The sequence below is a fragment of the Pongo abelii genome, chromosome 3 (assembly GCF_028885655.2).
Source record: "Pongo abelii isolate AG06213 chromosome 3, NHGRI_mPonAbe1-v2.0_pri, whole genome shotgun sequence".
NCBI lineage: Eukaryota > Metazoa > Chordata > Mammalia > Primates > Hominidae > Pongo > Pongo abelii.
This window is the reverse complement of record NC_071988.2, coordinates 153420495-153433900: the sequence shown is the minus strand read 5'-3', so window position 1 is coordinate 153433900 and position 13406 is coordinate 153420495.

Genomic DNA, 13406 nt, shown 5'->3' with positions numbered 1-13406 from the left:
GAAGAAAAATAAAAGCTGTAATACCTTTGAGTTCATATGACTATAATCTTTAAGAAATAAAGGCAGTTTTAAAAATAATTGGTAAAATACAAATGTCTTTAAAATGTAAATATGTGGGCTGAATCATGTAGATCAGATATCAGGTTTGCTAAATGCTTCAAAGTTATTAACTGCTTCTTTGGCTTTTAAGACCTATTTGATAAAGTTTGGCTCTGTGTCCCCACCCAAATCTCATCTTGTAGCTCCCATAATTTCCATGTGTTGTGGCAGGGACCAACTGGGAGATGATTGAATCAAGAGGGTGCGTCTTTTTATGCTGTTCTCGTGATAGTAATGGGTTTCATGGATCTGATGGTTTTAAAAATGGGAGTTTCTCTGCACAAGCTCTCTTTTTTGGTTTGCCACCATCCACAAAACATGTGACTTGCTCCCTCTTACCTTCTGCCATGATTGTGAGGCCTCCTCAGCCATGTGCAACTGTAAGTCCAATTAAACCTCTTTCTTTCGTAAATTGCCTAGTCTCAGGATTGTCTTTATCGGCAGCATGAAAATTGACTAATACACTATTCAATTTGCCTGCTTCACAATTAATAAGTCCAGGGACATATGGAATTAACCACACCCTTAATTATGTAGGAAGGAGTCAGACTTTATTTATGCCTAGTACATAATTAAAGCAACTTGCCAGGTTTTATATTAAAGTTAAAAATTGCTAAGAGTTACCATAATAACATGTAATCGAGACAATGAAAATAGATTTATATATAAGGTATGTAAGGAAAGTAAAATACGTTTTTAGTAAAAGATTATAAGAATGCATGAAAATGTAAATTTTTGCCTTGGGTTAAAGGATTGTTTTGAATTAGATAAGATAAAGCTGAAGATTTAAACAAATGGTGAAAGGTTTGTAAAAATTAATCTTGCAAATGAAATTGTGTGAACATATTGACTAATTTCAAAAAAGTATTGTTTTTTTTGTAAATTGAGCATTGAAATAAAAGCACAACAAGGTTTTCTAAAGGCACTGATCTGCTCTTTAACAATTTGTAAAGGGTTATAAAAGTTTAAAAAAAAAATCTCACCTCATGGTCAAACTAGATAAGATTAGATATAATTATCTATAAGGTTTCATTAAAAAAATTGGGGTTGACATCAATAGTAGACTAATGCAAGGGTGAAATTAGGCTTTCACTTGAACAGGATTTCCCTGTAAAATTAATGACAGATTGTTTGGAAAGCTAAGTTTTCCCTCTTACTGTGAATATGCTTTTGCATTGTTTTAAAATGTTTAAGTCATCATTTTGGCTAAAATAAATGACATATGGTAACTTGGAATTCTATTTTATAATATCAAGTGCTTTGAACCTCTAACGTATTTAACAGACTTCCCAAAATCAAACTTCAGTTTCAAAATTGTCTTTCCTGGTCCCTGGAACATCCAAAAGAGAAGTAAACTGGGTTTTTTGAAATGTTTAGTTATATGGTATTTCCAAAGTTATATTTAATCTGCTTTAGGTTATATTTTAGTGAATAATATTAATATGTTTCAAAATTATATGAGATTTCTAAAATTCTAATGTCTGAGTATATGCTATCAATCATAATTAAACGTTAATATGTTTAGTTACTGTAGACTCTAGAAATAACTAAATTTCTTTGTCAATTGTATTCTTGACAGTAACTACCCTGGATATTTCATCATTCACAGACAAATGTCTTGTTTTGATCCTACTCAAAAGATGATTTATAATCAGCTATGGGATTTTGATAAGTGTTCTCAAATGCAAGATTCCATTAACTCTGGAGATTATGACATTGAAAAAAATACAGTACTCATGAAGAACTGAAATGTTCATGAATATCAAGCAGAACAAGAGAACAGAATGGATTGAACTAATAGAAAAGAAGTATTATTTTTAACCTTTTTGCTTAAAACTTTGGTGATCCTTGCTTTGTTTTTCTGAGTCAAGGATACTTATTTTGAACTATTTAAAGCCTTTAATAATTGAGTAAACTATACCCCTGTGAACAAAATTTGAAGGACGTTTGTTTCTCTCTGCCTGGCTTTGCCAGAATTTGGAAACTATGTGTGAGAATATTTAATTTATGGCAATACAGTTATTTTCATCAGTGCAATAAGAATACATTTTCTTTTGCAACAGGACACAACTGAAGAAACTGGTGGTTTTACCAAGGCTTTGACTGGAAGGTTATACGTTCCTTTAAGTAATTAAGCTGGACTTGCCAATAAAAGTCCCTTGGGAAAACTGGCTGCATACCTTGTCAACACAGTCCTTGTACAAGGTTCCTAACCCATGAGGAGTAAAGCATGTCACTTTTTAACAGGCCCAGGAGCCTGTTAAAAAGCTCCTGGGCCTGTTAAAAAGCTTGTTCTTGGGACATGAAGAAGAGAATGATTTACCAAACTCATAGATATTTGAGAGTGGAAACCCATGGCTGGGCTTGGCCTTAAAAGGTCTTAACTCAGATTCCTTATGGAACAGAGTTCCATCAAAGCCAATTTAAAAGCCTATGGGAAAAATAATTATTCTTGTTGCACTTTATGCAAATAAGACAAGTATAAAGCTAAAGTTTATTTTTCAAACAACTGAGTCCTATCATGATTTGTCTTTGACAAAAATGAGGACTGAAGGGAGAGAAATTATGTTTCAAAACTTATTCTACATTTGTCATTAAATTATAATCCCATTAGTTGTTTTTAAGTTTTTGCCTACATTTTAGACTACCCTGCTTATTCCTGTGGACCAACCAGCAATGTATGGCTGCAGCTCAAAAGAACCAAAGAGATGAGTAATATAAAAAATCTGGATCAATATTTTAATTCCAAACAATTATCCTGCAAATCCTGCCAGGTGATAGGAGTAAATAGGTGCCCATAACCCAGAGGTTTCTTTGTTTGGGAAAATAAGACCAAGGGAGCTAACCAAAGCCAAGCCCCATGAATACAAACCTTAGCAGGCATAACTATAGCCACGAGTTATCTGGCTGTATTGGCAGCCTTGAGATTTTGTTTTGTTTTGTTTTGAGCTGTCCTTATCCCTTTGTTTTGTTTTGAATATGTCTTCTAATAACCCAAATTGTTTCTTGTCACTTAAAGGCCATTCAACTTCAAATGGTGATGCCAACAGAACCACTCATGAACACGCCGTTCTTTTTGGGGACCCTTAAACTGACCTCTGGAGGAGTCTTAACTGCCACTTTCCCAAAACAGCACCCCTTGTCAGCAGGAAGCAGTTAAGAGCAGTCGTTGTACACTTTCCCCAACAGAATTTGGGGTCTCCACTCCTGAAGGGAGGAATGAAAGGAGTCAGCCAACTTGCTTTAGGGAGACAGTCAGGAAAGGGTCCCCTGGAGAACCTCCTACCCACCCCCAGGTGTTTTATACCAAATATTTTGTGCGGATAAGGGTACTTGCTAAGGGAGCTTGCCTAAACATGCCCATAGTGGAAAATTTTGTTCCTTAACATATGTGCATTAAGGGAAATAAAGCAATATGGAGTGGCACAGACTAAGGGCCCACATACTCACTGGAAAGATGGAGTGGAGCAACCAGGAATTCACGTCTCATGCAACCAGGAATTCACAGCCCTATCAGCTTGTATAAAAATGCCCTTGTGGCCGGGTGCGGTAGCTCACACCTGTAATCCGAACACTTCGGGAGGCGGAGGCGGGCAGATCACTAGATCAGGAGTTGGAGACCAGCCTGACCAACATGGTAAATCCCATCTCTACTAAAAATACCAAAATTATCCAGGCCTGGTGACATGTGCCAGTAATCCCAGCTACTCAGGAGGCTGAGGCAGGAGAATTGCTTGAACCTGGAAGGCAGAGGTTATAGTGAGCCGAGATCACGCCATTGAAATCCAGCCTCGGCAACAGAGTGAGTTTCTGTCACAAGAAAAAAAAATGCCCTTGTATTCAACCGTTAAGGAGGCAACCAAGAACTTGATGTCAGGACCCCTCTCTTTGCTGAGAGCTTTCCTTTCACTAAACAAATTCTACTACACTTACTCTTTGAGTGTCCATGTGCCTACTTCTTCAGAACTTAGGCCTAGCTGGGCTAAGGAGCAAAAAACCCTGCATCATATCTCAAACTCAACCTTTAAGTTTTTGTCCTACTAGTCTCCTTAACATTTTGCAATACATTAAAATTGCTTCAAGGTTTTTTCAAAATGTGTTTTTGGTAATTTTGCTAATTTATGCTGTTTAAAACATCCTGGCTGAATGATTTCAAATAAATTTTATAACATCTATTTCCTTTTTATTCAGTACATATGAATCCAGTGTTTAATCCAAATTTAAAGTAACAATCATTAAAGTAAATTAAAATGGAGTCCAGGCCTGAAGAATTTCTGAGCAGACAAAACCAGTTAGGCATCATAAGTGATCTAAACCTTGTTCGATCTACAGATATAAGGGAAACTTGAGCTATTCTTATCAATTTCTATATTAAAGAAAAACAGAACTTAAGTTCAACCAATCAGAAGTAGCCAACACACATAATCATATAACTGAAGACTTTCCAATGGGATAGACCTATTAAGGTACAACTTTGGTACCAAATAGGGTACAAATAACTGTACAACTATAAATAGTCAAATATTATCTTTAGTTTTCTTCTGTGCCTGTCCTCTAAAAGCCTCCCCCTGTGCTCCCTCAGTGGAGCTCTTAGGCCACTTTTATGGTTTGGAGCTGCCTGAGTCATAAGTCATTGTGTAAATAACATATTTAAAATTTTATTGTGCCTTAGTTTATCTTTTAACACAGTGGTCCTCAACCCTTGGTAATGAGCTATGGCTTGTTAGGAATCAGATCCTACAGCAGGAGGTGAGTGGCAGGTGAGTGAGCATTACCACCTGAGCTCTGCCTCCTGTCGAATCAGCCACAGCATTAGATTCTTACAGGAATGTGAACCCTATTATGAACTGAGCATGCAAGGGATCTAGGTTGTGCATACCTCATGAGAATCTAATGCCCAGTGATCTGAGGTGGAACAGTTTCATCCCTGTATTAGTCAGAGTTCTCCAGAGGGACAGAACTTATAGGATATATGTATATATGAAAAGAAGTTTATTAACAGGAATTGACTTATATCATCACAAGGTGAAGTCTCATGATAGGCTGTCTGCAAGCTGAGGGGCAAGGAAGCCAACAAAGGCTTAGTTCAACTACAAAAGCCTCAAAAGTAGGAAAGCTGGCAGTGCAACATTTAGTGTTGTGGCCAAGGGCCTGAAAGCCCCTGGAAAACCACTGGTGTAAGTTCAAGTGTTCAAAGCCTGAAGAACCTGGAGTCTGATGTCCAAGGGCAGGAAGCATCCAGCACAGGAGAATGATGGAAGCCAGAAGACTCGTGAAGCCAGCTTATCCCACCTTCTTCCACCAGCTTTGTTCTAGCCAAGCTGACAGTCAATTGGATGGTGCCTGCCCACATTGAGGATGGGTCTTCCTCTCCCAGTCCGACTCAAATGTTAATCTCCTCCAGCAACACCCTCGCTGATACACCGAGAAACTATTCTTTACCAATTATCTAGGCAACCTTCAATCCAATTAAGTCGACACCTATTATTAACCATTACAATCCCAAAACCATCCCCTGCTCCCCTATCTGTGGAAATATTGTCTTCCACAAAACCAGTCCCTGGTGCCACAAAGGTTGGGGACTGCATAGAACTCACTGAAATGAGAAGTAGTTTCTGATTCAACTAATGTCTGTTAAGTGATTCTCTCTAAAGATCCAGGTATTATGAGCAACCTCACACAATCACATTCATGAAATTTCTATTACTCTGTTTGTGTGTTGGACTTCAAGGAAGGAATGGAATGCCATCATTAGGCACCAAATACTTCCACTACTGATTAGCATTGAGATTTTTCATAAATATTTAGGAGCACTGGGGGATGAAGGAGAGACAACACTATTTATTCCTGTACTAGAATACTCATTTTTAATGCCTATAATTAAATCAATAGGAAAGTTATTGAGAAAATCTGGGCATTTTGAGATAGTTGAAGAGTAAGTATTCCATATGTATGTCAGTTGAAAATTATTTTTGCTATTTGCTTTTGAAAGAATATAATAATGTTAGCAAATGAACAAGGTAATTCCTGGCTGAATTATATAATTATTTACAGTACTTTCAAAGGTATTAATCTATTACCATTATATGTAATTCATGGGGAATGATATTAAACAATAGATAAAATATCAAGTTAATATGTTTCAGGACATCACTCACAGCATAATGAAAAACTAACTTACTTCTGTATTTCAATAGCTTCAATACCCATTCAACATTACTATGCATTACAAATCTATTGGTAAATTGCTTGCAAAAATAAGGCTGAAAACAATTTTAAATTAAGTGTACAAATTTTTCTCTTTTTCTTTTGAAATAATTAATATTTTATTTTATTACTATAGTTTCCTTTAACTCTATAATTTGAACTGAGATGTTTGGAGAAAAAATATTTTTAAAAGAATTTATAACAATAAGAATAACTGCAGCACTATTCACAATAGCAAAGACTTGGAACCAACCCAAATGTCCCACAATGATAGACTGGATTAAGAAAATGTGGCACATATACACCATGGAATACTACGCAGCCATAAAAAATGATGAGTTCATGTCCTTTGTGGAGACATGGATGAAATTGGAAATCATCATTCTCAGTAAACTATCGCAAGAACAAAAAACCAAACACCGCATATTCTCACTCATAGGTGGGAATTGAACAATGAGAACACATGGACACAGGAAGGGGAACATCACACTTCGGGGACTGTTGTGGGGTGGGGGGAGGGGGGAGGGATAGCATTGGGAGATATACCTAATGCTAGATGACCAGTTAGTGGGTGCAGTGCACCAGCATGGCACATGTATACATATGTAACTTACCTGCACATTGCACACATGTACCATAAAACCTAAAGTATAATAACAATAATAATTAAAAAAAAAAATAAAAAAAAGAATAACTGTTAGAATGCCAGTCCTATCAAGAAATGTTAGAAATATATAAGCAAAACTCAAAAGTAAATATCACTGTCTGTCTAACCATATTCCATGCATAGCTTCTACTAATGTTCCCCAGAATTGACTGTTTTATAATTTCTCTTGACTTTTGATACATTTATTCATATATTCTCCATCCTCACTTAGTCCTTACTGTTTGTACTTCGGCATCATATCAACCCTATCTTGCCACCTAAAAGACAAAGTAATACTACTTTTTCAGTTTTTTTTTTTCATTTAATGTAAGAAGTTATCATTTCCCCAATAGTGAAATGATGCAACATAATTATTTGATGTATTGTTCAAATGGGTTCAGGTTTGTGACAGTCTCAAACACATCAGGGAGTAGGGACACCCTTCAGTTAAAGCTCAAAGTTGTATTTTAATCTGTATTTTATTTTTAAAAAATATTTTTTCTCAATATCACATAAACATTAAGCTCTTTATTTTACCTCTCTATTTACTTATTTACACGATTTAAGATTGAACATTTTTCAGTATCAAAAATATTTTCATAATATATGTAAAATTGTTGTAATCTTAATTTTTCCAAAATGACAGCTGACTCCTCTTAAAGGTAACGGGAATTTTAGAATGTTATTTGCAAATCAGTCTACAGCATTCTTTTCATATATAAAATGTTGTGTACTAATTTTTGAAATATTTGTAAATTAAATGGGACATTTTTCTTTCAGGAGAAAGGAGACTTTGAGAGATTTTTGTGCAGGAGAAGAGTAGTTTTAAAAATAGGTAGTTTGAAATGGGGCAGACTAGTTTTAAAACTCTAAAATGAGAACAAGTCAATAAGATTCTCTTGATTAAATCTAGTGATCTTATTATTTATTTATTAATTGACATGTAATAATTGTACATATTCATGGGGTATAATTTGATACCTGGATACCTATCCATGTTGTTTAATGATCCATTCAGAGTGAATCTATTATCTTACATATTTATCATTTCTTTGTGGTGAGAACATTCGAAGACAACTCTTCAAGCTATTTTGTTATATACTATATTTCACTGTTAACCATACTTGCTCTACATGCAACAGAACACCAGAATTTATTGCTCTTATCTAGTTGTAAATTTATACCGTCAATCAAAGTTTCCTCATCCTTCTTTTCGTCCTCCCGTCTTTAGTCTCTGGTAACATTTTTCTACTCTCTGCTTCTATGCTATTAACTTTTTTAAATGTTTGTATTTTCTTTTTTTTTTAGACTCCACTTATGAGTGAGATCATGCTGTACTTGTCTTTGTGTGTCTGGCTTATTTCACTTACCACGATGCCTCTAGATTCATCCATATTGTCATAAATGGCAAGATTTTATTTTTTTATGGCTAAAGATTACTTCATTGTATACAGATAGTGCATTTTCTTTATGCATTCATCTGTTGCCAGACACTTAGGCTTATTCTGTATCTTGGCTATTATACATAGTGCTGCAATAAAAATGACTAGGTGCATTGCAATTAGCTTTAAAAAGATGGAACAGCATTGTAAGGACAGACCATGAATCTAAGCCCTTAGGTTGAATACTTAGGTTGAATAAAATTGTTAGAGGAAGTGGCTATTTGATGTATATAATAAAAGGGATTCTTACTTGACAGGTATTATTAGGAGGAAAAAAAAAAGAGAGAGAGAAAGTTGAAGGAGAGGGGAAAACTGCCACAGCAGGTTCAGCAACTTGCTTTAAAATAATTGGCATTAGTAAATGTGCAAAGATAGAATTGGTGATGAAAAAGTGAGACTGGAATTAGGAATTAATTTGTAACACTAATGTTGCAGGTTAGGTTCTTGTTATGAGACTAAGTGTATGCTCATTCTTTGGAGCTATAACTCTGACCAGTGCCACATTAACAGATTTGGAAAATATGAGATTAACTATGAAGGGGCAGAAAATAAAGGTATTAAAATTCTTTCTATATTTCAGATCTAATTGTTAATAATATAGTATATACACATACATACTATATTATATATATATTACATATATATAATAACATATATATGGGAAAAGCTATGGTAAATAGAAAACATTAGCTGGGCATGGTGGCTTATGCCTATAATCCCAGCACTTTGGGAGGTGGAGGCAGGAGGATACTTGAGCCCAGGGGTCTGAGACTAGCCTGGGTAACATGACAAGACCATGTCTCTACAAAAAGTAAAGAAAAGTAGCTGGGCCTAGTGGCACACACCTGTTATCAAAGCTACTCTGGAGGCTGAGGTGTGAGGATCACTTGAATTCAAGAGGTCAAGGCTGTAGTGAGCTGTGTTCCAGCCACTGCACTCCAGCCTGGGTGAGAGCACAAGACCCTGTCTAAAAAAAAGAAAAAGAAAAAGAAAAAAGAAAACATTAGTGAGGAGAAGAGATCAATAGAGTCTTAGAAATTTGAATTGATATATGAGTAAAGAATGACCCAATTATTTTATACTGGGAACAGGAAAATAAATTTTATACAAGTCCGCAAAATAGTTTTTAAAGGATAGGCAACATAATACAGGGGTTGGGGGCATGGTTACAGCAATGTTAGAAACGCTGAAAGAGCAAAAGGGGCCTGCTACTCCAGATGATGAGCAAATGAAGGAAGCCACTTCCATCCATAACTATGAAAAATGAACAGGGGAAGGTGGTGCATTCTGGGTCCCATGATTTCAGACTGACCATTGGCCCTACTTGAGTGCAGCTGCTGTTAAGCAGAAACTCTGGACTCCAAACTGTCAGTAAAACTTCTGAAGACACTGCTGTTGCTATTGCAGCTGTCAGCACCATTGATTCAGCTGAGAAGCAGCCCAGAATATCACACTGACACCCACGCTGTTGGTTGTGTGTTTTTGAACCAGATTGAAATTAATATCTATTGTACAGTTCAGATTCTGTGAAGTTCAATGTCAAGCAAATATAATTTATAAAGATAAAAGTAAGAACAGTGGTTGCCTATAGTAATGATTGGAGGGTTCACAATAGAGACTCCTGGATTCTAGTAATACTCAATTCATATTCATCTAGATTGTGATGACATTAGTATTTTACATTCTAAAAATGTTTAATGCCATATGCTTAAGATCTGTGTCTTTCGCATGTGCATATCATATTTCATATTTCAATTAATAAATCAGCAAAAAAAGTTCCAGTTCAGGATACAGTACTGTAGAACAATCCAAAATATTAATTTATTCCTAAAGTTTTTAAAATATTAGAATAAATACAGAGCATTTTGTTAAAACAATATGGCAAACCTAAATGTAAAAAAAAATTAAATTGAGTTAGGAATTTCAAAAAGACATTTCATATGTCTTTTCAACTTTCAATTTCATATGAAAGTTGAAAAAACTTGAAATCAGTAAGTGTGCATGTGTATGTAAAACAAAATTACTGCATATAAAAACTTTTTTGAGGCATCTAGAAAATATTTAGCAGTGTGCCATAGTTTAGAGGCATTTTAAAATGCTTTTTAGTGGTACATAAAAAATTAATTAATGACAGAGTCTATGAAAAACAAGTAGAGCAGCTTGAAATAATTCACATATTTTTCATGTAAAACTTTTAGAAGTCCAGTGATGTCACAATAGCTCGCTTTTATATGCCTATTTTGTATATAAAATAGTTGAAAACAGCTATGAATTCTAAAGCATGGTAACACGGGTAAAAGATCACACACATTTCTTTTAGATGCTGCAAATATTGCTTCTGTTCACATGTTATGGTCCAAAAATTAGTTACATTGCCTCATCAAAGTGTAAGGAGGCTGGTAAATGTACCTTAATTTGCTAAATGCCTTGCAAGATATAGGGATGTATATTGAGAAGACAAAGAATAAAAGTGAGAATTACTTGTTATTTTGACTTCCAAGTATCGGAGAACATTCCCAAAGAAATATACTAAATTTCTGCCTGATTAATTATTTCAGCATCTCTTTCATGATCTTTGCTTAAGGGCAGTGCTTCCAGCTGAGGCTGCATACAGTCTCATATTCCATAAACTAACTGTCTAGGGTAATTCAGACTTATAACCTAAGTTTATGTTACAACTTTTCTAACTTATGTTCCTTTGATGGAGTTTATCCTCATTGCCCCACCCCCCAACTGGTTTACTAACAAAGTATAGTCTAAAACAAAAACATTATTCTTTTTATATTCTTTAATCTCCATTGAAATAAACATAATTTGTAGAATTATTAACTAATAGAAATTAATTGAAAAGAAGCATCTTTCTTTTATATGAACAATGACACAGTTCAAATTTATCTTGAAAACAGTTTTAAGCACAAGTAATTACCCTGAATATGTAAATAACCCACTTATAAGTAGGTCAATAGGAAAACATTTCAACAAATTTCAAATGTGATATCATTTCTAGATCTTATGAAAGAATGGAACATGTTTTGGAAGATAAGAGAAGTTTACTTAGCCAATATTAACAGGTCTCAATCAATTATTTTTTAACAGCTAGTTTATCCCTGGATATACCTTACTATATCCTATTTTTAGATATGGCATTTGAAAATCTCCAAGAATATAGAGATAATTTTAATTGAGCTATTATGGTTAGTATTTATTTTTAAAGTTCTGAATTTTTTTAAAAAATTCAATATTCTATGGTATATTAACAAGATTGATTGGAATAATGCATTTTTTAATGTAGTGGGTTGGTGATATGTTTTTCTGCTGAGAAAGAAAGCTGTTCATAATCTTAAATTATATTAGGTTTTAGAGACAATGAAAATTGTGGGATTCCCTTAATGGCTTTCTTATACTTGAGTTCTAAAATATTTATCAATCTCAAATATATTTTACATTATGTTGAAAAATGACTATTAATAGTTTCTGCTGAAAAAAATTATCAACTTTTTATGCATCACCATTTCAGAGTTGGGCTTATAAAAATATCAATATCTGTCCTACATATATACCAATGTTTTTCAATTTTTAGTCAATTAAATATGTTTCACTGATTTTCTGCTGTGTGCCTAAAATTGTGCACGATGATATTATAGAAGGTACTGTGAAAAGGCATAAAGCAGTATATTTAACCACTGCCTAGCAGAGTAGTACATAGAGAAGCAAACCTAATCTATAAGCAACAATGAGAGTATGCTACTGATAACTTTTAATATTGTAAATATATATGATACAGATGATAAAATCTTTATGAAATAATCTATAGGAGAGGTGAAATGGGTCTCTGCCAGGAGAATGCAAAGGCAGTAAAAAATTAGAAACCAAAATATTGAGAATTATTTTGAGGAAAGTGTTAATAGAATTTAATAATACATTTAATAGAAACATGAGATTAAAAATGCAAAGATGAATTCAAAGTTGCTTACATTCAAAAATAACTCATTAAATGTACAGTATTTTAAGCACACTTTTGATCTGTGAAGAGTATAAATATGAATAAGACATAGTTCTTTATGCTAGACATAGAGAATATTTTTTGTACAGAAATAATATCTAGAGTATGTAATATTAGGGGAAAGAATGCCTCATAGATGTCAATAAACCTTGTTCCCTCTATTTTTTTTTACTGGTTTCATTTCCTGTAATAATTGTGGTAACAGTAATGCTGAAACAATTAAACCTCCAACTCTTAAAACAATAAAAGTTATTGCTTGCTTGAATAATAGGAATGCTATTTGTGATTTCCTGCAGGGTCATTCAAAGATTCATTATTTTCCTATCCGTGGTTTTGCCATCCTCAATACATAGCTCTTGGGGGTTTTCTGTGGATTGTTTTGATGTTAGCCAACCAGAGAGAATAAAAAGAGTATTAAAAATTATTAATTGTGGGTCTATGTGACGCTGTAAGAAGGCTACATCACTACTATATACTTAGAACCTAAATTTCTATGCCAAAATATAGGCGAATATAGCAAATATTGTCCAAATGTACAGGGAAAGAGAAAATGAATTGTGTGTTCATCTTACAGTTTCTAATAAAATCCCCAACACTGAATTTAAATGACTCTCCAGTTGTTCATTAGGAGCATATGCTGTTGGTTGACTGCCAGCATACATTATCTCACCTTTTCTTTCTAAGATAGAACATATTCAATACATCCAAGGCTTCCAAGGCTTCAGTACTTCTCTAAGTTTACTGTCTCGTCTTCAGATTCAAGTTTGATGTGATTACTCTAAGTATAGCCTGATTCTTTGCCAAAAATAAGAACAAAAATAAGCATATGACCCAATTCAGTACAAAGGCAAATCAGGGCAAATTACCTTAAGAGTTTTTAAAATAAATGTTTCTCTTGGTGTCTCTTTCTTGGTCTTCTGGGTAGGGTTGTATCTGAATACGATGACCCTAAATGTCTGCAGACATTTTTGCAGCAATGTTAAGGGTAAAAGTGAAACAGCCAATAGCA